The sequence below is a fragment of the Molothrus ater genome, chromosome 1, assembly GCF_012460135.2.
Source record: "Molothrus ater isolate BHLD 08-10-18 breed brown headed cowbird chromosome 1, BPBGC_Mater_1.1, whole genome shotgun sequence".
NCBI lineage: Eukaryota > Metazoa > Chordata > Aves > Passeriformes > Icteridae > Molothrus > Molothrus ater.
Window position 1 is genome coordinate 72,948,726 of NC_050478.2, and position 22,876 is coordinate 72,971,601.

Consider the following 22,876-nt stretch of genomic DNA (forward strand, 5'->3'; position numbering starts at 1 on the left):
GGTGGGAAATGGAGCATATATAGGCAGGAATGCATTCTGCCTCACAGTGTCTCTAGTGTCACTTAGACATTTTTAACAAGCTGTATTCAGGAGGCAGGCTTAGTAGGTCAGGCTTAATAATGTGGCACATAATTAGGAACAGTTAAGGTTATATTAGAGTATTCCTCTTCATAGGATTCTTATGACCCTCTAATTACATTCTCGCTTGAATGAATTTTAAGAAAAATAATTTCTGTATTCTACTGCATACCTATATAATACTGTGTTCTGATTCATTAAAATGTACTGTGTTAGCTCTTGGCACAGGACCATGCCATTCTTCCAGCTTTTAAAAACAGAGGGCTATGAAAGAAAACTCAGCTTAAAAGGATCTAGAGGGAGCAGCAGGTTGCAGTTCAAATATATGAAAATTCTAGGGTTACGGTACTTGTTAAGGAATTAATTTGCAATCCAGAATAAGAAGACAAACAAATAAACTATCTTGGTTTACTTGTATGCCCCATGCTATTGAAGAAGAACTAGTGAAGAATACATGGAGAAACACCTGAGAAAGCTGTTTGGTAGCCAGCCAGCTAAAGCTCATCCAGTTTAGCAGCAACACATGGCACTGTGACCACATTAGTATTGCTTTGGATCAAAACAGCAGAATTCATTGCACTACGTGGACATGCTGCCTTTGATCTCTGCTGTTCTGAAGTGGCTTCTAACTTTGTTATAAACACTGGTGTGCCACACTGGATAAGTCACTGAAACACACAGTAACAAAAGCATTCAAGACACTACAGCAGAACACAATGCACTTGCTTTTGGCTAACTCTGTCCAGTTTTTGCTTCTTTCTTGTAATGTTCTCTCCCTGACCTCTTAAATTCTGTTCTTTTAAAGTCCCTAAGTTTTTCTAGGCAATCTGAGAATTCAGGGAATAGACAACCATACCATATGGGGTGTAATGGTCACCAACACAAGTGAGCTAATGGGTGACATCGAGGCTAGGTCAACACTGCTTGTGCTACAGTTGTCATGCCTTGGTGGAGTTCACAGTCTTGAGGGATATGGGTCAGGCAAAAAGTAAAGTCAGGAACCTGAATTTTAAGAAAACAAAATTCCAGCTTTTTAAGGAGTTAGTCAATAAGACCCTCAGGGAAACTGCCCTCAGGGGAAAGGGCTGGCAGAAAAGAGCTGGCAAACCTTTAAGGATGCTTTCTATAAGGTGGAAGAGCTCTTGGTCTTCACATGTAAGAAATCAAGAAAGGTAGACAAAAGATTAGTATGGCTAAATTGAGACCCCCTAGTCAAACTAAAGGGCAATAGGGAAATGCACAGACAGCTGAAGCAGGAACTTGTATCCCATGAATAATGGAGGGATGCTGCCCAGTTGTATATGGATGGGATCAGGAAGGCTGAAGTGCAGCTGAAGCTGAGCTTGGCAAGGGATGCAGAGAATCGTAGTAATGGCTCCTACAGGTATGTCAGCCAGAAAAGGAAGGCAGCAGACAGTATACTTCTCTATTGAACACATCGATGAAACCTGTAACAATGGAAGAGAAGAAGACTGAGGTTCTCAATAACTTTTCTGTCTGTCTTCACTGGAAATCTTTTTGCCCACACCTCTCAGCTGGGATGGACTTCAAGACAGAGACTGAGGGAGCAAGGATCTTCTGACACTAAGGACACATCAGATTTGAAGGCACCTCAAAAACCTCAATATATATAAGCCTATGGAACCCGATGTGATACATAGCAGAACCTTAAGGGAATTGGCTGATGTAGTTGCCAAATCTCTCTCAATGATATTTGAAAGGCCACAGGAGTTAGGTGAAGCCCCAATGACTGCAAAAAGGAAAACATTGCATCCATTTTATAAAAAGTTAGAAAGAAGGACCCCAGGAACTATTAACCTATCAGCCTCTTCTCTGTGTCTGTGAAGATCATGGAACAGAACCTCCTAGAAGCTATTCTAAGGCACACGGAAGACAGGGAGGTGATTCAAGAGAGCTGGCACAGTTACACCAAGGGGAAATCCTGCCTGACCAACCTAGTGGCCTTTTATGATGGAATGTCTGCATCAGGTGACAAAGGAATCATAGAATCATTTAGGTTAGAAAAGACCTTTGAGATTATTGAGTCCAGAAGAACTACTGATTTCATCTGTCTGGACTTCTGTAAGGCCTTTGTTCCTCACAAGAGCCTTCTCTCTAAATTGGAGATATATGGATTTGATTTATGGACTATTCAGTGGATAAGGAATAGAATGGTTGATCTTCCTCAGAGAGTTATGGTCAATGGCTTGGTGTCCAAGTGCAGACCAGTGATGGGTGGCATTCCTCAGAAGCTGGTATTGGGACTGGCACTGATTAACATCTTCATCAATGACAGAGGGATCGAGTGCACTCTCACAAGTTTGTAGATGACACCAAGCTGAGTGGTGTGGCTGACATGCCTGAGAGATGGGATGCCATCCATGGGGACCTGGATAAGCTCCTGAGTGAAGAGTAGCCTATGGTAGCTGTTATATTCAACAGTGACAAATGCAAGATCCTTCACATTCAGGATCCTTAGTATCAATATAGGCTGTGGGATGAAGGAGCTGGGGAAGACTTGGGATTTCTGGCTGATGAGAGGCTAGACACAGGCCAGCAATATGTGCTGGAATCCCAAAAAGCCGACTGTATTTCTGAGCTGCATCAAAAGAGCAGCATGGCCAGCAGGGCAAGGGATGTGATTCTCTCCCTGTGCTCTGCTCTGGTGAGACCCCACCTGGAGAAACACTTCCAGCTCCAGGGTCCCCAGGGAGCTGGACCTCTTTGAGCAAATCCAGAGCAGGGTCACAAAGATAGTGAGTGGGCTGGAGAAACACTCCTATGCAGACAGGTTGAGAGAGATTGGGTCGTTCAGCCTGGGGAAGAAAAGGCTCAAAGGAGAATTTTTTGCAGCCTTTTAGTACTTAAAGAAGGCCTGGGAGAATGATGAGATGGATTTTTCAGTTGTGTCTGCTGCAATAGGATGAGATGTCTGGCTGTACATTAAAAAAGTTAGAGTCACACTTGTTCTACTTGATGATGTTCCTGCTCAGTGCAGGGGAAGTTGGACTAGATGACCTTTAAAGGTCCCTTCCAACCTAAACTATTCTATGAATCTGTGGTGCTAATCAAGTTGCAGAGTTAGTTCATCACTATTGACTTTTCCCACCTCTTACCAACACACTCAGGCTGAAACACAGTTTCTGCCCAGCTAAGCTCAGCTATTCCCACAGAACTGAGCAACCTCTGCCTCCCACCAAGATTTCATCTAACCCAGACTCCTCCTTAAAGGAAAAGAAGTTTTCTGACTAAGAACAAATAGACAAGTACCAACCACCACCCCACAAGATATGAAATATTGAAGATTTTATTTATATCAGAGATTAATCTTTTTCATGGTCCCTAAGGAATATGCCCAAGAAGCTTTACTGACAGATTTTCAAGGATGAGGGTGAGAGAAACAATAAGTGTCAAACAGAAAGAGGGTGAGAAGGAATAATCTAACACCCCACATTATTCCCAGAGGTTGATGATGATCTTAAAAGTATAAGGCAGATGAATAACAACATTGTATTAAAAATGCTAGTTTCTTGAGAACTGAATGCTTCGATATTACCTCATAACAGTGATTTCCATTTCCAACCAGCCAACAATTTTAGCCCCCATTATCTGTTTATTACATTTTTCTAATATGTGATTTTCTACCTTTATATGTGCTCTAACCCTCATAAGATCTTTCCATAAAGGCAATTCCCAATCCTTCTTCAAACTTCTCCATGAAAACTTTTCTTGATGTAAAGCTTATAAATATCTTAGCAATGGCTAAACAGGTGGTAGCTGGCTTCAGATGACCATACAAATATTCTCTTTTTCTTCTCTTGTGGTCTGTGTCTGACTTTCAAAAATTCTCAAAGTGAGGATAATCTTTTAGACAGTTTGCAGACTGTTTATCACAGTGGGGAAGTAATCTCCGGGCTAGAAGAGCTAGGAAACTTTACAATGCAAACAAGTGATAGCCACCATCACAGAAGCAGGCACTGCTGGGTCAAGCTTCTGGCCTCAGTTCTACCCAGTTAGGCTGCAGAAGGTACATGACATCAGCTGGATGTCAGCCATCACACATTATCATCCCACCCTCTGTAAACACTGCTAGAGGTAATCACTAAATCTCTGCAGAAATGCATAGCAATTTGTATCTATTTTCTTTGAAACTAATAATCTTTCTACTACTAGCTTCAATTAGATTATCAATAAACACAACTCATAAGATTCTTTTTTCCTACTAAGGATTAGAAATGACTAATTCTAGTAAGATTTACCTTACTGGAAGTACTAAGCCCCAAACAGCTGGAAATATAATTTTACCAATCTGATAACATTCATAACCCTTGTAGCAGACATTCAATCAGTACTGTTTGAAGAGATTTGCCACCTGAGGATCTGGCTCTGTTGCTGGATTTTGATTTCCTTCCACAGTGTCAACAGCTGAATAAAATTATGAGGAGGGTTAGAACCAAACAGTATCAAGCCCTACTGATAGAAGTGGGGGTTTCTTGGTTTAACTTAAATGAAAAAGCCTGTTACCCTTTTAAACTCTGCAGTGAATTTGCAAATGTAGCAATCCCAAGCAATAAAGTTTATCAAAAGGAATGCAAATGGAAACAATATCACATCATTGGATCTTTAGGTATTAAGTTAATTAGTCTTCAACTCATAGTAACTATAATACAACCATACAGCTCTGCCGCAATTGTTTAATTAAACCAAATACCCACTAGATTTGAAGTCTTCATAAAGATAAAAAGATCAAGGCCATAAAGATTCAAAACTCTAAAAAAAATAATAAAACACAGGTGGACAGTGGTTCAAGTCTAAAAGGAGGACACAGGAGAAAGAAGTGACCAATTTTCTGTATCTCTAACCTATGGACCATGGGAAAGTAGCTATCTCTGAAGATGCTAAGTCAATTTATGATCTTGCTTTACTTTTGGATTCCACAAGAAGAATTTCTGCACACTTTTTTAGAACATGAAGAAATTTTAAATAAAAATACAGCAAATCAAATATATATATCAAGAGCAGTGAAAAAATTAAATTACAGACCTTCTTACAGTGAATTCCTTGCTCATTGTGATTTACTGTGTAGCCAACATTTTTCAGCTTTTTAAACAGCACAATTCTTTCGCTGTCTTTGCTAGAAAGAGATAAAACCAATATAAATTAAATAAAAATTTCATCCCAATCTATCCAGGCTGAAAGATAACTTGAGATTTCTTAGACTAAGACAGTAAAAAAAAGCAGGCAACTATGGAAGTGGCACAAGTTGGAACTGGGAAGCTTGCTTTAAGTACATTGATCAAAAGAGATGTGGCAGCTACAGGGCACAGGCTATTATCTTTTACAGTCTGTTTTGTTTGTTCTTTTAATAGCAAGTGGATAAAAATCCCACTCATAAGCTCCCATATGTTCAGCCAAAGCAGAGAAATATTCTGCATATTGATCTATTTCTGACAATGAGAGTTTTATTCTCTACCAAATTCTTACACATTATCCAACTGTTATGAGCTCTTGCAGATACCTAGAGTGATACTTCAGACACAGTCATACAGAACTATATATATGAGCACAGAGAGCAGTATTAATGAACATATGAACGCCTAGCAACTCTAAGTGTGACTTGAAATTAATTCCCAGGTAGCACACAAAGAGAATTCTTTCCATGCGGTAAGGTTTCTTTTTATTACTACCATCAGAAATCTGCAGCTTATATCTGTAGCTTGTGGAAAGGGAGCTAAAATGATAAATCATCTATTTCAAAATGTTAAAAATATTGACATGTATGATAAACATACCCACTCAACTTCCTAACATTTTTAATACTATACTCCAGAATTGATATGTATTCTTTATACAAACCAGTGGTATGATATATATGTCACCAGACTACATATGTTCATCTTTCTTAGTATTTTATCTAATATATTTCCTCAGTACATGGTTTTGAATGGTTTTGTTTGGGTTTTGTTTGTTTGTTTGCTTGTTTTGGGTAGCTTGGCTTGGTTGTTTTTGGGAGTGGAGTGTGGTTTTTTTATACTAGCATTATTTCTCTATAAACCTTACTACACATTTTGTCAAATTCTGCAACTCAGTCTTTAGACTACAACAAAATTAGTAACTTTCTATGGAGGTGTAACTCTCTATTCAGGTAGAAATTAAGTGCATTTATACAAGACCGTTGTGACTGCCGTTGTGACTTCTTCCTTTTCATGTCCAGTGCTCTCACCACTGAACACGGACCAGAGCTGCTTCTAGGGTTGTCTTTTAAGGATGCTCTGTCCCGATCCAAAAAAGGCACAGTCTCTCCTTTGGGACACCTGTCCCCACAATCTCTCCTTTGGGACACCTGTCCCCCCCATATTTTTTCACCCCCTGGGGCTGAGGGGCATCAACACTGAACCCTCTTGGTTCTGAGGCCATTGCCTCCCCCTAGAATGCAGTCTCTGTATCACAAGGAACATGGCATTGTGCCAGTGTCAAACCATGACAGTTTTGAATGGTTTTGTTTGGGTTTTGTTTGTTTGTTTGCTTGTTTTGGGTAGCTTGGCTTGGTTGTTTTTGGGAGTGGAGTGTGGTTTTTTTATACTAGCATTATTTCTCTATAAACCTTACTACACATTTTGTCAAATTCTGCAACTCAGTCTTTGGACTACAACAAAATTAGTAACTTTCTATGGAGGTGTAACTCTCTATTCAGGTAGAAATTAAGTGCATTTATACAAGACCACTGTGTGTTGTACATTCTTGTATTGGCTTGTAAAAGAAGCACTACAAAGGTAGAAATGAAAAGACTGCAACCATTTTGAAGGAATTATTGGATGAAGAAGGACAGAAAACATACCAGACTACCCAGATTCCTTAAAGTCTGTATTTAATCTGTTTTAGATTTTGGACTTTGGATGTTTACCTTAAATTTTTCATAAAGACCACATTTCTATACCTGCTAGCTATGCATGGGTTATAAAAGAATAACTTCACTGTGCATCTATCTAAATTTTTTTTTGTTTTATTTTTTTTGAAGATTTAAAAAGCATTGTAAAGTCTATACAATAGATATTGCTATTAGGAAAATCACTGGATGATTTTGTTGCCTTAAGATTGTGCTCAGTAATTCCTTAAGTGTAAAACTAGTGACATTCACAGCTGCATACCATTCTATAAAAAGTAACATTTATTCAAAAAACGAACAATGCAAATGCTCTGTATTCTTCTGGTACTGTTTTCTGTGAGACCTTTTTTTTTTTCACTTTTAAGTGTGCTGCCTTTTTGCCTCACTTTTCCTGACTCCTTTTGTCCACCTCTCCCTAAATACCTTCTTTAGAAAAGAAGACAAGGAAAGGCAGATATTTATATCCATTATAGAAAAATACTGACAAATCAGTCTTCTGAGTACACAGAAAAACACTCTTCATTACTACTAATTTCTTGCAGTGTAGTAGTTGACAAAGATATTTGAATAACTTTTTCTCCAAACTCACAAAAAAAAGAAAATCCTCTTGCTTTTTCAAAATGAAATTTAAGCTAAAAAAGAGTACTTTTCATTTCTTAACCAGAACTTTAAATTACAAGGATAAGAAGTAAGGAGAAATTCATTATGTTTAACTCCTAAGAGAAGTCAGTACTGCATGTAGACTACAGCTCTGCATGCTGATGAATACTTCATCAGATGAACTATCACTTAGCAAGATGGTGAAAGCAATATATCAATTATCAAAAATATCAGTATTCTAATCTGGTGCTTTGCATTATTTAACATTTTCTGACACAAAATATATCTTAACTGCCTTTTCTATTCTGTAGCCATTAATCCCCTGATGTAGAACACAAATGCCAATGACATAGCAAAACACTGCCGAGATTAAGGTTTAAATGAAAATCAATGTTCAGTTGGCTGAAAAACTAACCTCTCTGATTTGCTGAATGGTAAGACTAAAAATATAGCCACGATTCTGTTTCATGTACAAAATTTTGTCTTTTATTCTTCCCAGTTATTCCTGATGAAGATCTTATGAGTAGAAAAAGAAAGGTGGGGAGAAAATAAAAAGACACATGAAAATAGTTTTCAGTTTTACTGAAAGATTAGAACATCTCTAGGTCAAGCATCACTCACATTAGCACTACTTGACAAGCTACTTTTTCCAAAACTAAATTACTCATTCAAGCCTTTCTTTTCTTCTTCTCTGATTGTTATTTGGATGCTAAATGGAGGAATTTATTCTTGTGTCCTGGTTAACATCGGGGAATTATTATGAAACTGTCATTATTTTAACTAGCTAAAAGTCTTTCAAATCTCCATGACTGTCACTGACTCCAATTTTTACATGCTTGATATGACACTTTCTTCACTGCCAAGTAGAAATAGCAAAACTTTTTTAACTTGTAAGAACTTTGGACTCTATGGTTGAAAACCCAGCAATAAATGAGATGCACAAGCCCCATCTCCAAACTCTGCAGAAACTTCCTTGTACCATCCCTTACTGAAGATGACCTCTTGCATTTGTACATAAGAGTTCTGTTGGAGTTTGCTTGGTAAAAGGGTGTGAAGTTCTCTATACCTACATATGAGAATTTCTCCTCCCCTAAAATTGAGGAAAAAAAACCCCAACTTCATTAGATATCTGTAGATGAAGTCTTTGAGACACGACTGAGATAGTTTAAGATAAAGTCTAGCAGTAAGAATTGGAATCCACACCACACTGGAATAGGAACACCCATGACTGTCAAATATGATGAGTCAGGGCCACTGGAACTTGTTTTAATCTTGTTGAAGTTCTTCCTCTTCTGATTTCCTCTTTATCACTTTGTTTCTGCAGAAAAATAGAAACAGGAAATATACTCCATGAATACACATGATTTCACTGCAAGCTGAAATATTTAGGTTAATTGGAGGTTAGACTAGCATGAAACAGCTTTCTGTAAGAGTATAACATCAGACTCAGACTGTACCATGCTACTTCTGAATGTAGCCTGTGGCATAAATGAGGTCTTTAATTAAAAAGCCACTTGAGCAGATATGTGAATGAGTTGACTTGTAGCAGATCACAGTGAATGTGAATGTTTTGGCACCAGTTTAAACTTTCAGATATAAAAATCTGATGTTGAAATCTTGTTTTTTTTTTTTTTTTTAATTAAAAAAAAAAGATTTCTAGGCCTGCCTGAGGCATTACTTTGATGCTATGAAAAATTTATACAGTATTGTGGACATGACCAGGAAACAGTTGATTTAGACCCCCAAATACTTCCAAAGCCTTATCCAAGCACTGTCTCCAAGCTTCCATTACTGCTTTTCCTCTTTTCCTCCTTTTTGTGAGACAGAGACCCATGTAAACTAGCAAGAGAAGTAAGTTTCTGTGTCAAATCCCATTACAAATTCCAGGATCAACTTAAAAGCAGTGCACCCTGAAACACATCTCATAGATATAGTTCTGAAAAGATTTACCCTGGGATGCTATGCTGGAATGTCCTATGATCGTGGACTCCAAATATTTTGCTTCAAATTAAAGTTTTAGTGAACTTCGTTTATACTTTCCCATTCTAAAAATAATTTCTCTTTCTTTTTGGGTAACATGTACTTAATCCTAGTGAAATTTGCATTAAAAACAGTGAAAAAATCTGGTTTATTTGCTTTCAAACAAAAAATCTGGTTTATTTGCTTTTACTTGTTGAGTCAGCATTACATCACTGTTTTAAGAAGAATTTAGGGTACAGACTACTGACTCTCCCACTTTGCAAGTAAAATTATGTGGATTCAACAGAATTAAAGCTTCCACCAACATATTGCCCCAAAAATCATCAAATTTCCCTCCATCCTCTAAGTTTTGATATGTAATTCTAATACAAGTAATTTCATATGCTTTGAATAATGCAAAGACTGTTTTATCCTTCCCAAACATATGACAGCATATATCAAAAGGTTAATATATATATTCCATAAACACCATACAGAAAGTACACATTAAATTACATCCTGACCTAAGAAAATCACAAGCAAAAATTCCCTCAAACATTCAGCTGCACTGTCCTATACAGATCTTCTTGCACAAAAATTACACTGAAGTTCCATAATTTTTAATAAATAATACATGCAGATAGCACATCAATAAAATACTAAGAGATATATGTCAAAGACAGAATTATAAATAAATGCAGATGTTTATGTAGTTACAGCTAACTGGAGAGATACTTGACATAGAAATTATAAGGGGAAAAAAACCCCTATGTTTTTGTGATAATACAAAAGCGATGAGAAGAAAGGTTGAATATGAGAAAAATATCTTCACTGAAGGAGTGGTTAAGCATTTGAACATGTTTCCCAGTCTAGTCACTCTCCTTGGAAGTGTTCAAAAAATGACTGGTCCTGGTATTTAGTGCTATGGTTTAGTGGGATTGGGGCCATTCAGTCAAAGGCTGGACTTGATGATCTTGGAGGACTTTTCCAACCTTAATGATTCTATGATAAAAAGTACTTCTAGGAATCATTCTATTAACACTGATATTAGTTGATTTTAAACTAGTGTCTTTATTATGTTTGTTGTATTGAATACAAAGAACTCTCTTTCTACAGTGAAGCAATATCTTTCAATTTTTACATTTTGTTGAAATGAAACTTTACTTTGTCTGTAAAGAATTTGTTTATTTTTTTCGCATTACTACAAGGGAGAATATGAAGCCAGTTAAAGAATTTTTTTTACTCTTTTTCATATGGGTACTATGGGTGGGTTTATTGAAAGAACCAACTCAGCTTCCTGGGATGTGCTTTCTTATGTAGTCAAGTTTTGATAAATCTCTCACAAGGCAGCTCATTAAGAACAGCTCTCTTTATGTATTGTCCTTGGAAAAAATGCTATCTTGAAATATAAGATTTCTAAATAACAAAGATGGATACTTAACTCCAATATGTGATAATTTAGACCACTATTTTGTTTCTTCTCTGTAAAACTGAAGGTGTAGAGGGAAAAATAAGATTAATGTCAAGGTTTGTTTACATAAGAATTTACCCTCACATCCTCATGTTCACTCATTCATATATATTTATCTTTATTTTCTGCCCCTACTGTTTTATTTCCAGGCCCCCCAAAACAAGAAATTCTAGTAACTTTTGAAAGGAAAATCACCATCTTTCAGTTAGGAAGCATATGATTTCCCACACTAAGTTCATCTCTCTGGTGTCAGAGATAAGGCCTATTATGTAGTTTCAACTATCCCAATTGTTAATAAAAATGCTGGCCTCAAATTCAAAAAATCAGAAGGTATTCCAACTCCTTTCTAGACAGCATTTCAAATAGTAATACTATTTCCAATAGTGTTTTCTACTGTCTTTCAAAAATCCTGGTGTTTTGGTGTTCTTAAGTTCATTGGCTTTAAAAATAAAAGGAAAGAAAAAAAAAAGATAATTAAAAAGATATTTGAAGTTGGGTATGTTATGAAACTTGAAATGCACAGATGTAGAATACTGAAGCTGTTGGTGTCATCTTCTCAAAATAAAGCAACAGTTAATACTGGAGTGCTAGAAATACATCCATGGCAAATTATGATGCTGCACTCAAAAAGTTTTTTCCTATCAGCTCTTTGCTGGAAACAACACTACACAGTTCAGATTAAACTTGCATGGTCTGTCAGGATCTTGAGGTGAATGTTTTCTTCAGAGTGCTTTGTATTGGGCCTGAGCTCCCGCCTGTCAAAAGAAAAAAAAGACTGATGCTTTTCCACTCCTTACTTCAGCTACTTGTACCACCCCAATCTGGCACACAAGAAGAATGGCACAAACTCTTCCATTTATCTTTTTGGGCAACTAATGTGCATTGTCTTCAAGAGGAGATGAAATTGGGTTACAATAACTCATATTTTTTTTGCTGTGGACTACTCAGATAACCATGCGAGCAACTAAGCCCTGTCAGGGCCTGGAAATGCACCATTCTTCATACTCCTAGTCAATGAAGTCAATTAACATTTACTGATAAGTTTAATATTGCAAATTCCAGAAAAAAGTTCTGGGCTGTCTGAAAGCATGTGAGCATGCTAGTAGGGCTGCCCAAACCATGAAGTCCAGGCTATAATATTTAAGATTAATTAATGTTCCGTTTCCTGCCTTCTGATCATGGTTCTTTACCTTGATATTTTATTAACACATATTTGAGGCAGTTGTGGGTTTGGAATTTTGTTGGCTTTGTTTGGGTTTGGTTTCTTTTTAATAAATGTACATACTCGAAGTAACATACCCTATTTCTCTCTGCAATCAGTAATTTTTTTGTACGTTAACAACTAACTACATTAGCATTAAAAATAATATTTTTAATAATAACTTCATGAAAAAAATGTTTTCATCTTGTTCCAAAGAAGTTCACAAGCAATATCACACTATTTCCACTGCTAGGGATCAAAAAAAATAGTAAATATTCCTATTACTTTCAAAAACCCAGGTTTCTATTGGAAAAGAGTACATTTCTTGAAGCGTGACTAAAAAAGCTGATCAGGATTTTTTAGCAATTTATATGACTGGGATGTTTGTATTTCCAGAGTCTTTACTTTCAATTTAAGCTAAGAATTTTTTTATATTTGTGTGTGTGTATTTTGCTTCCTGCTTCCTCAATTCCAACTTGTGATTCCCCTAAGGTGAACAGTGAAAAATGAGTAATTTAAACATATAAATATATCTGAAGTCAGACAATAGAGTATTTACATAATTTGAAACAACAAATGCAATGAGATTATACAGTACATGTATTTTATTTCCACTGAGTAAGGATTATTTTCATTATATTTTTCAAATTTTCCTTTTAGTTATTTTCAGTTTGTCATCACAATAAAATGTTTCTTGAGGAAGTGCATTAACTGTATGAAATGGAAATGTGAAAACCTAGGGGCACAATTTTCTTCTTAATAAATACGGCTGTGCTGCCAATATTGTAGAACTTTTTTGGAGCCAGAAGTATTTCAGTTTTGATCAATCATGTACTGGATAAAAACTTAAGCTAGCTGATTTCAGCCTAACCTTAGAGATGAGCAAGCATTTTCAAAGACAGCTGCCACTCTGGAGAAGTAGGAGTATTTAGCATTTTTCTCTTCCTCTGGTTCAAACCTATCTCTTGCTTTTAGAGTACTGAATTCTTGCAATGTGGAGACCTTGGTGAACCTTAGCCTAACAAACTCTATGCATAAGGTTGGCATGCATTTTTATAAGCTGGGCTTTTCCGTGTTCCCAACAGCCTTTCCAGCCCCAGGTGTAATAACTTTAGGAATAGAGAATCCCTGTGAATTCCCTGGCTGAAAAAGTGAGGTACTTGGCAGATGATGAGATATATACTAGAACCCTTATGGATTTATTCAATTAAAAAAAATATCATGAGATTCTTACTGAGGTCTATGAGGGAAAAAAAAAAGAATTCTATTTGGGATAAGCAACAAAATTCTTTAGGTTTAAAATCCTTAATTTATTCAATACATGGTAAAAAGATTCACATTCTTTCTGCAGCACAACTGTTTTATGATCTTAAAAGGACTGCAGAAAAGGCAACACCTGCTTTCTAATTATCTGCAGATCAGATGACCCTGTCTGTTCAGACAGTGGGAAAACTTTGATAAATTCCAGTTAATATCTTAGATGATAAAAATATAAGTTGGCACTGCAACTTCCTTGCCAGAAACTCTAATTTGAAAGAAACACATACATGTAACAGTTCAGTTCATGGATTTAATCCTGTGGATTTAATTTTGCAAGAACCCTAAAGTGAAAAGCTCCTTTCAAAATCTTCTGATGTGGCTCAAACTCGAGGGAATGAGGGATGTGATGATGTTCACACATTTCGGTAGTGAATGACCTTCATTAGAACTAGGGTCAGGAATTTTATCATAGTCTTGGAGTACATATGTAGTAACACAAAGAACATGAGCAATACCAAAACTAAGGTCTAGTACTGCTCAGAAGTAATTTGAATTCCCACATCCCTATGTTTCCCCTCCACCCATAACTCTAACTGTACTCATTTCAGGAACAGCTTCTGTTAGAGACTATGTAGAGGCTTTATTTAATCAACAAAGTAAACATCAACAGTGTTATTAAGAAAATGAGCATTATCCCTTTATTAGCTGAGGAAATGAGACCCACAGCTTTTGACATTCACAATGTCACCTGCAGCTGAAGACAAGCCTTTGTTACCACATTTTTTTGCTCCTTAAGGTGCCAAGTTATTCACTACTAGTGAAAAACCAGAATTACCATTGTAGGTGGTCAGTACAACTGCACTGCATAATAAAATCTTACTGATGGGATCCCATGCGATTTCACCAATGCTGTTCTTCCATCTCTTTTCTCAAATGAAACCCACCTCAATATTTCTATTTCCACTGTCCAAATATTTTCACATAAAGCTCATGTGCTCCCAGAAGAAAGACAGAAGAAAACCACGAGTTTCATATGTTGGTTACACCGTGCTATGTTGTTCTGACAGGCATCCATGAACAAACTGTGAGGTTGTCTGTCAGCTTCTGGCCTGAATGTTGCTTTTGGAAATGAAAGGAAGAGTAGCTGAGACTGGCTGAATATGCAGCCACATCCATGCATTCCTGGCAAGAGAAGAATACAGTAAGTCCTTCCCCCAGCTTCCTGAAACTCTGCTTATATGTTTCACAACAATGACTTGGGCCTTTCCAGTATGGCTGAACCCAAATCTCCACAAAAGTTAGATAGGGTGGGGTTTTTTAAGGAAAAAGTGAAAAAAAACCCCCTGTATTTGCCTCAGATATTTCATGGAATAAGAATGACAAAATGCACTCTTATATTGTAGACTGTGCTAAAAACCAGACAGATATGGACTATTTTAATGTATTCACATAGAAATAATGATGTGGGTCTGATGCATCGAGATTTTTACCAGGCACCTGTCATCTTTTGGTATTGACACTATGAATTAATCCTCCTGCTACTCTTCCAACACCAATAATATTGGCTTCCTGCAAATAAAGTCATATGCAATTTATATAATTTTTTCAGGTAATTATATAGGCTGGAAATCCTGTAAGCTGACTCAGAAGGAGCTTTCTGTTTTCTCACACAGGTCATCAATTCTGCATGGTGCATGTACAGTTTGGCGAGAGGAACTAGGTGTGTCATGGGAAAATACTCTTGCACAGATCCTTTTCCTCTCTGTTGGACTGCTTCATGCTTTCCTACTTAACTGACTTGTAAACCCACTCATTAAATAATGCCAGGCTTATGGAAAAAGAGGAGGAGCAGAACTAAAAATAGACACTAAATCACTCCCCCCACCACTACCTCTGGCAATTTATGAGGTTGAGTGTGCATCTGCAGCCAAACTACTGTGTTTCTCCAGCATGTTTCTCACTGTACTTCTGCTCTGCTGAAAGGTGCCTGTGGGATGGATCACTTAGGTTCTAGTACTTACTTGTCAAAGGGCAATGGAGGGTGAGCAAATAATTGCAATTTTTGAAATAGCTCCAGACAACTTTTTTAAAACATCATCAAAATTCAAACTAACTTCCCTGAAAGATCTGTGTTTACCAAGTGTATTTATCCATTTTCTTGTCTACATCATTTAGTTCCATATCTCATAAACTTCCATTAAGACTTTGATAAGGGATAAGCAACTTTTTTCTAATGGTGGAGGAGTATTTACAGTAAAGTAAGAGTTGCACAATTTCTACACTTGAGTAATACTAGGTGAGAGAAAATAAACTTTTATGCAAAGGGGAACAGAGGGCAGTATTACAAAGAAAAGAGAATATTTTGATAGATTAAAATAACCATTTTAGTATAAAGTGTGGAGAACAGTCCAGAGTAAAATTTTCAGAACTAAGCAGAGTATTTATTTTCACGGTTAGGAAAAAATAAACTAGTAAATACAAAACAATGATGGTAGAAAGAATAATCAAGTGATGAATGATCAAGTAATGATCTTTCCCTTTTATTATTTAAAATAAACTGTTATTAAAAACCGGATCACAAAAGACATTTCTTTGCATTCAAATATCAGTATCAGTCTATAGTCACAGAGAAAATGTTTGGCTGTTTAACTCCTGATCCAAATTAATAATGTCAATCCAGGGTCACAATAAAGCCTGTCTTGCCAGTATTTTGTTTAGCTGCAAAATATCTCTTTGACATTGAGAAGACTTACATTTTGTTTTTTTCATTAGATCAAAAAAATGTACTTATTATATACTACTATTTTAGAAGACTATATGCTTTTTTAGATTTCAGTAGATTTTCTGTTTGGATTTTGATATTGAATCCTAGTTACATGCTGCTAATTTTTGTTTCAATCAGCAGGCTAAAACTCAGGCCCCAAACTGGTCTGAATGCCAACGTGAAAAATTAGTTAACCAGTCTATTAAAATTTCACAATTAATTTTAATTCATTATATACTGTGTTATATTGTCAATTCTAATGTCATTTTTTGTTTTGAATACAGACAACAGACCAATTTCCAAACTCAATGGAAATCTGACACTTAGTTTTTTCCTCTTTTGAACAAAAATTGTCTGAGATGGTTACATAAATTTTCTATACTTTTTTTTTCCCCAGTCAGCTTAAAACTACCAGTACCTTGAGCACTTAGATCAGTGGGTGATTACAGGAAGATAAGGAAGACAGCACTGCAAGTGATTTCCTGGATCATTACATCCACAGTTCCATTATTACTGGCAGAATTACTCAACAAATAAAACTGATTATCACACATATATTAGAAATGAGGAAGGGAAAAAGTCCTTAAGTTCAACTTGCAAATATGAAGGCTAATATTTTTAAATGAATCCTGCTTGCATAAGTCTTCAGGAATTTTTCACTTCCTGCAGAGGGATCCAGACCATATTCTAAATTATATGATGACAGAGCACATTCTCCTCATACAGAAAACTTGCAAAATTTTGCTTACACTTTTAATAATGTTTCAATACATCTTTGAGAGTTTCTATGAGGAAAGTAGTAGGATGGAAATATTAATATATATTTTGGGCCCAGAAAAATTAGGCAATGAGCTCATCTTAGCATACATGTTGATAATGGGATGTATCCATCTACAGGATTAATTCTTTTCTTTAGAATTTATCTTTTACTGGATCACAGAAGCTTCAAGAACACCCATTATAATGGGATTTGATATTTGAATCAATGGGAGCCCTAGTCCATTTACCTTTTTTTAAAACAGCATGAGAGCTATCTGCAGAAAATAAGTTTACAATCCCTTTGTGACTTCTCTGTCCTACCTATGAATTTAAAAGGAAAGTTTATCTTTTTTATTTTATTCTCAGAAATAGGTCACAGTGACTTCTAGAAGGCTTAGCATTAAGGAATCTCTTTTCCTTTAGGAGATACAAATCTTAATGAAGAGAGCCAAAAATGTCTTACTCTTTAGAATAGGTTTATTACTGATTTATCAGTTCATTATCCTCCTAATTTCCCCATTTATAAATCTGATTAACTCTTGGACTATCCTCTTGTCACTGTGTATGAGATATTACATTAAATCCTCTGATGACTTACTAAGATCATTTCCCTGACTTTCCTGAACTCTATAGATATTTTACGTGCCCTGAAGAAAAAAAAAAATATAAAAAATACAATAGTATAGATTTGAGGCAAAGGAACTCTCAAGCTATTTAGGACCATTAGTGCTGAAATCTTAAGAAAATCACTTTAAATAACAACAATGTTGGTATATTCCTAGAGATGTTAATATATTGGGCCTGAATCTCCCTCCTCACTATGTTGGTATTAACAGCTATTTAAAGGTAGTGTTATCAAAAGGTGTTAAGTCTTCTTCTAATTTCACATCCTCTTTAGTATCTGTATTTCAGGAGTGGAAGAAGAGGAAGAGAAAAAGAGATAATGATAAATTGGTTCAAAGCCAGTGATATTTCCTTTCAAGCCCTGCCCCCTACCCCCATCTTCCCCCTTTCCCATTTTACAACAGCTATTTGTTAAAACAAAGTCACTTCTTCTAAGAGAAGACGAAAGGGTAAAATGCTTTGGTGATCCAATTCAAGTACATTATGAGAATTCTTCATCACAAACAAGAACAGGCATTATGGCATACTTTGCATGTTTCAGAATTACATCCAGTAGTTCACCCAGAGAACTTAGGCTGCTACATTAAGCCTAAACAGCATAAGAAATTAGAGTCTTCTCAATTTATTTAGTTTCACTTCAGGGATAGTAAAGTGCTTTTCTAGCTTTTCCATTTTCACCATTCTGAATAATTAATTGTTTTAAATGCCATTTACATTTTCTGACGTATTTAAGCAATACTTAAAATTTCATAAATAATAAGCATGCATAATTTGTGTTTCAATTACTGAATTTATAATCTCCCTGAATGCTATTCAATGCATTACTAATGTACTTTTGGCCAAAAATTTCTAAATAGATGGCTTTCTAATATATATGATTTCCCCTAGAAGCACATTTCTCAAGCTTTTCTTTATCCTATAGCTGGAAATAAAAGCAATGTGCTGGCTGCATATATTTAGATTTCAGGATTTATAGCTAATTACATTTATAAAATGCAATTATAGCCATATTTTCCACTCTATAGTTACAGAGCAATTGTTAAATATAACTTAAACAGCTTCAGTATTTGTTAGAATGGAAATTAGTAATTAAAATTTGCTACAGTGAATCTGGTATAGTCTACAAATACAATAGTGTTAGTCCCTAATTCTTTCTAGTCAAAGATGACACCTCACCTCACATCTAGTCTGTGGCTCCATTCCACTTAGAGAATTACTGGAAGTAAGACCATAAAAGCCCAATGTCCCTACTGAAGTAGGTTGTGGTACATGCCCAACCAGCAGCCAAGCCCCACGCAGTCACTCACTCACTCACTCTCACTCACTCACTCACTCACTCACTCACTCACTCACTCCACCAGTGGAATCAGGGAGAGAACTGGAAGACTAAAAGGTAGAAAACACATGAGTTAAAATGAAGACAGTTTAGCAAGGAAAGCAAAAGCTGCACATGCAAGCAAAGCAAAACAAAGCATTCATTCACCACTTGCCATGGGCAGGCAGCTGTTCAGCCATTCCAAAGAAAGCAGGGCCCACTCACGTGTAACAGTGACTTGAGAAGACAAATGCCATAAATTTAAATGCCCCCCCTTTCCTCTTTCTTTCCCCACATTATATACTGCCCATGATTTCATACAGTCTGGAGTAACAGTCTTTGGTCATTTTGGGTCACCTGTCCTGGCTGTGTCTCTTCCCAAGCTCTCAAGCACTCCAATCTTTCTCACCAGAGTGGCACTGCGGAAAGAAGAAAAGGTCTTGGCTCTGTGCAAGCCCTGCTCAGGATAACAAAAACATCTCTGTATTACCAAGCTGGTGTTCAGCACAAATCCAAGACACAGACTCATACTATCCACTGTCAAGAAAATTAACTCCAGCCCAGCCTAAACCAGCACACATCGGCTGCAAATGAATAATTTTTTACTAAAATACTTAAACTGTGAGTTGAACACTAGTTACTGTGGAAGCTGTACTGGCTGTTATTGGTAAAACTAATTGCTTAAATACTCCATTGTTACTTCCTTTTGTTGCACCCCAGGACATAATGAGAGATGCTGAGGTGGGGATGCCTTGGGAGGCGACACCCCTTTAGGTCAGAGTGAGACAAAAGATGCTCTCCCACTGCTCCTTGCAGTAATATATTGATGACCCAAGTTACATCACCCCTGTTCTCCCCAGTTCTAGAATGTTCCTTGCCCCCTTTAGGTCCAAGTGGAACAAAAAGATGCTCTCCCACAGTTCCACGCAGTAATATACTGATGACCCAAGTTACATCACACCTGTTCTCCCCACAGTTCTAGAATGCTCCCGCTCTCCCCATTAGTCCCCATTCCTTACTGCTCTTCCTCTGGATCCCAGTTGGTTGCTCCCCTGTATCCTGCCTTGGTACCACCCTTATTCCTTCTACCCATTGGCCCTCAGACCTGGTGCTCCACCTCCCTTGTCCCATATAAAACCCTGAACCCTCCTATGCTTCTTGTTCTTCTGTCCCGGGACCCTTTCCATGTGTTGGCTAATACACCACTCCTGGAACTCCAAAGAAAGAACCCCTCCCACCTGCTTTTTCCATCGACCTGCAATCACCATCGGTAGTGCGAGCGTCTAGTGCTCGCTGAGCTATCCCTTTCCTAGAGGAGACACTCTTGGGAAGGTCGTGGTCTCAACAGCTTCTGCTGCACCACCACATCCTTTCCCCTCAAGTAAGTTCAGCCTGCCTTCTGTTTTTTTTTTTCATGGTTTTGAAAAGAAGCCATTTTAATGGGGGGACAGCAAGAGACTCAAGGGATCTCTAAGTCCATTATATATCTGTTATAAATATAATAGGACTGACTCAGTAAATTTGCAGAAGCAATAACTTAGAGTAACTACAGCTGTCTTATACTGAGGGAGTCACAGTTAATAATGGCAGAGACTACAGCAACTTGACCTTGCTTAGGGACTCCATCAGATGGAAATAGAATGAGATCACATGGGGTTTCTACTACTGGGGTGCCTGGAAGAAACAACTCGTGAACACTCTTCATCAGCTTTCTGAACTTAGACTTTTCTTCTTCTTTCCTTTTTTGGTTTTTTTTTTGGTTAGGTTTTTTTGGAGGTTTGTGTTTGGTTGGTTGGTTGGGTTTGTTTTTTGTTTTTTTTTTGCTGTTGTTTTGGTTTTGTTTGTTTTCTTTTTTAATTATTAAACACTCTTACTGGTGTTAGTGAGAAATTGTGAATGTTTATTAGACATCAGTCAGGAATCTCCAGTGATCAGGATCAGGTACGTGAACATTTATAGTGAAAGTACCATCCGATAATTGTAACAGAAGGCCTTTGGCAACTAATACTTAATTGCTCTGGTCTGTTTGAATCTTCAGTGAACAGTGTTTCCAAGTAATTCTCTCAATTTAAAATAATGTAATTGCTAACAAAGCCATATGCAACCTGCACAGTGAATGGTTCAGTGATTAGTGACTAGAATTTCACTTAGGCAACGATTCATAGTGGAAGTTCAAGCTATCAAAATAATTCTGATTACACTGCTCAGTGTAAAGATCAGGCTTAGGCTGAGGGAATTAATTTGACTTCTGTGAATCAGACTAATAGCAGTTCTTTTTACTGATGTAATTTATTATTGTCAGATATTCACTTCATTGCAGTTATTTCTTAACAGGAGGCCAAAAGTAGCTTCATTTCAAAAAGTAAAACCAACTATTAAAAACAAGCCCCCAAAGCAATCTACCTATCATATATGTGTTATATTAATATAAGTTAATCTTCAAAGTAAACCTTACCTTATGACTTTTAAATTTAGGAGACCACATCACACACACACACAGAGAATCACACACAGAATCACCAGGCTGGAAGAGACTTTTAAGACCATTGAGTCCAACCCATGCTCCAACACCTCAACTAAACCATGGCACTGTGTGCCTCATCCAATCTTTTTTTAAACATATCCAGGGATGGTGACTCCACCACCTCCCCAGGCAGCCAACTGTGGTACTTTATCACTATTTCTATAAAAAAACTTTTTCCTAACATCCAACTTAAATTTCCCTGTTTATGTAAGCTACTTTATTTTTGCAGTCAATTTAAAACTTAACAAAAATGAAAAAAGAAAAACAAGGAAAAAAAAAAGGTTTGTAGGTTAATATCTCATCAATACCTTGTAGATGACAATAGCATACCCTTCACTCATGTGAGGTATCACAATTATGTGAGTCTGAGAGGGTTTTACTTTTTCCCTTTTTTTGTCTTTGGTTAAAAGTATTGACAATATTGAGAAGCCTCAAAAAAGGAAGTTGTTAAATGATAAATTCTGCAATATACTGTATACTGTAAGAATCCGTGTCTGGACAGGCTGTTCGGGTCCAATCCGGCCAGCTGTGGACCTCAGCCCACATGATCTTACATGGACAAAAGGCAAAAGATGAGAAGCCCTCTTCTCCACATGGGGATAATTGTCCTCAGTTTATTTCCAGGAGACCCACCAGGTGGAAAAGAGACCATACGGAAAAGAGACCATATGGAAAAGAGGCCAGGCCAGTTCCCTCCAGGGTGTTTTAAGAACTGGGGAAGGGGGCTGGAGGAGAAGGACTACAGCCAATGGGTACAAGTGATGGGAGGGGCAAGGGGAGGAACTGATCAGGGGAGAGGGAAAAACCATGTAATAAGAGAGGGGAATCCCATGGGAAGGGAAGAACAAACCATGTGATATAGCATAAACTATTCAGTGCAATATAAAGACTACTCAGTGCAAATCTCCAATCACCCAGTGCAAAACAACAACTACATAAACTATTTAATGCACTACAACAATATACTGCAACCTTAACCTTCCACATCCAACTAGAAAATATTAACCTCAAGAACAACAATAATAGAGAAAATAACAACAAATCATATGATTGAAGGTCTCATTATTTCAGGTTTATTTGGTTATGTAAAAGAATGTGTTTTCTACAACTGCAATGTAAGTCATCCCTACAAAGAGATAAATTGATATTTGTAAACTAATGAAGGCTACCTAGACAAGCTTTTCACCCTCATGCATTATATAATTACCTTGTGAACATTCAAAAACACAGTTGAACATAAAATTCATACAATTATATAAACATGACATATCAGAAAAATGAAAGACTATGAGAATCGTTCTGATTACCTATGACTAAATATTTGTTTTGATGTTTTATTTCCATAGATTCCTGGAGTAAATGATGGTTATGGAAGGTGAAAAACACACACTGGTACAGTTGGTACAGAAACGTCCCAGATTTTTTCTTTCTCTGT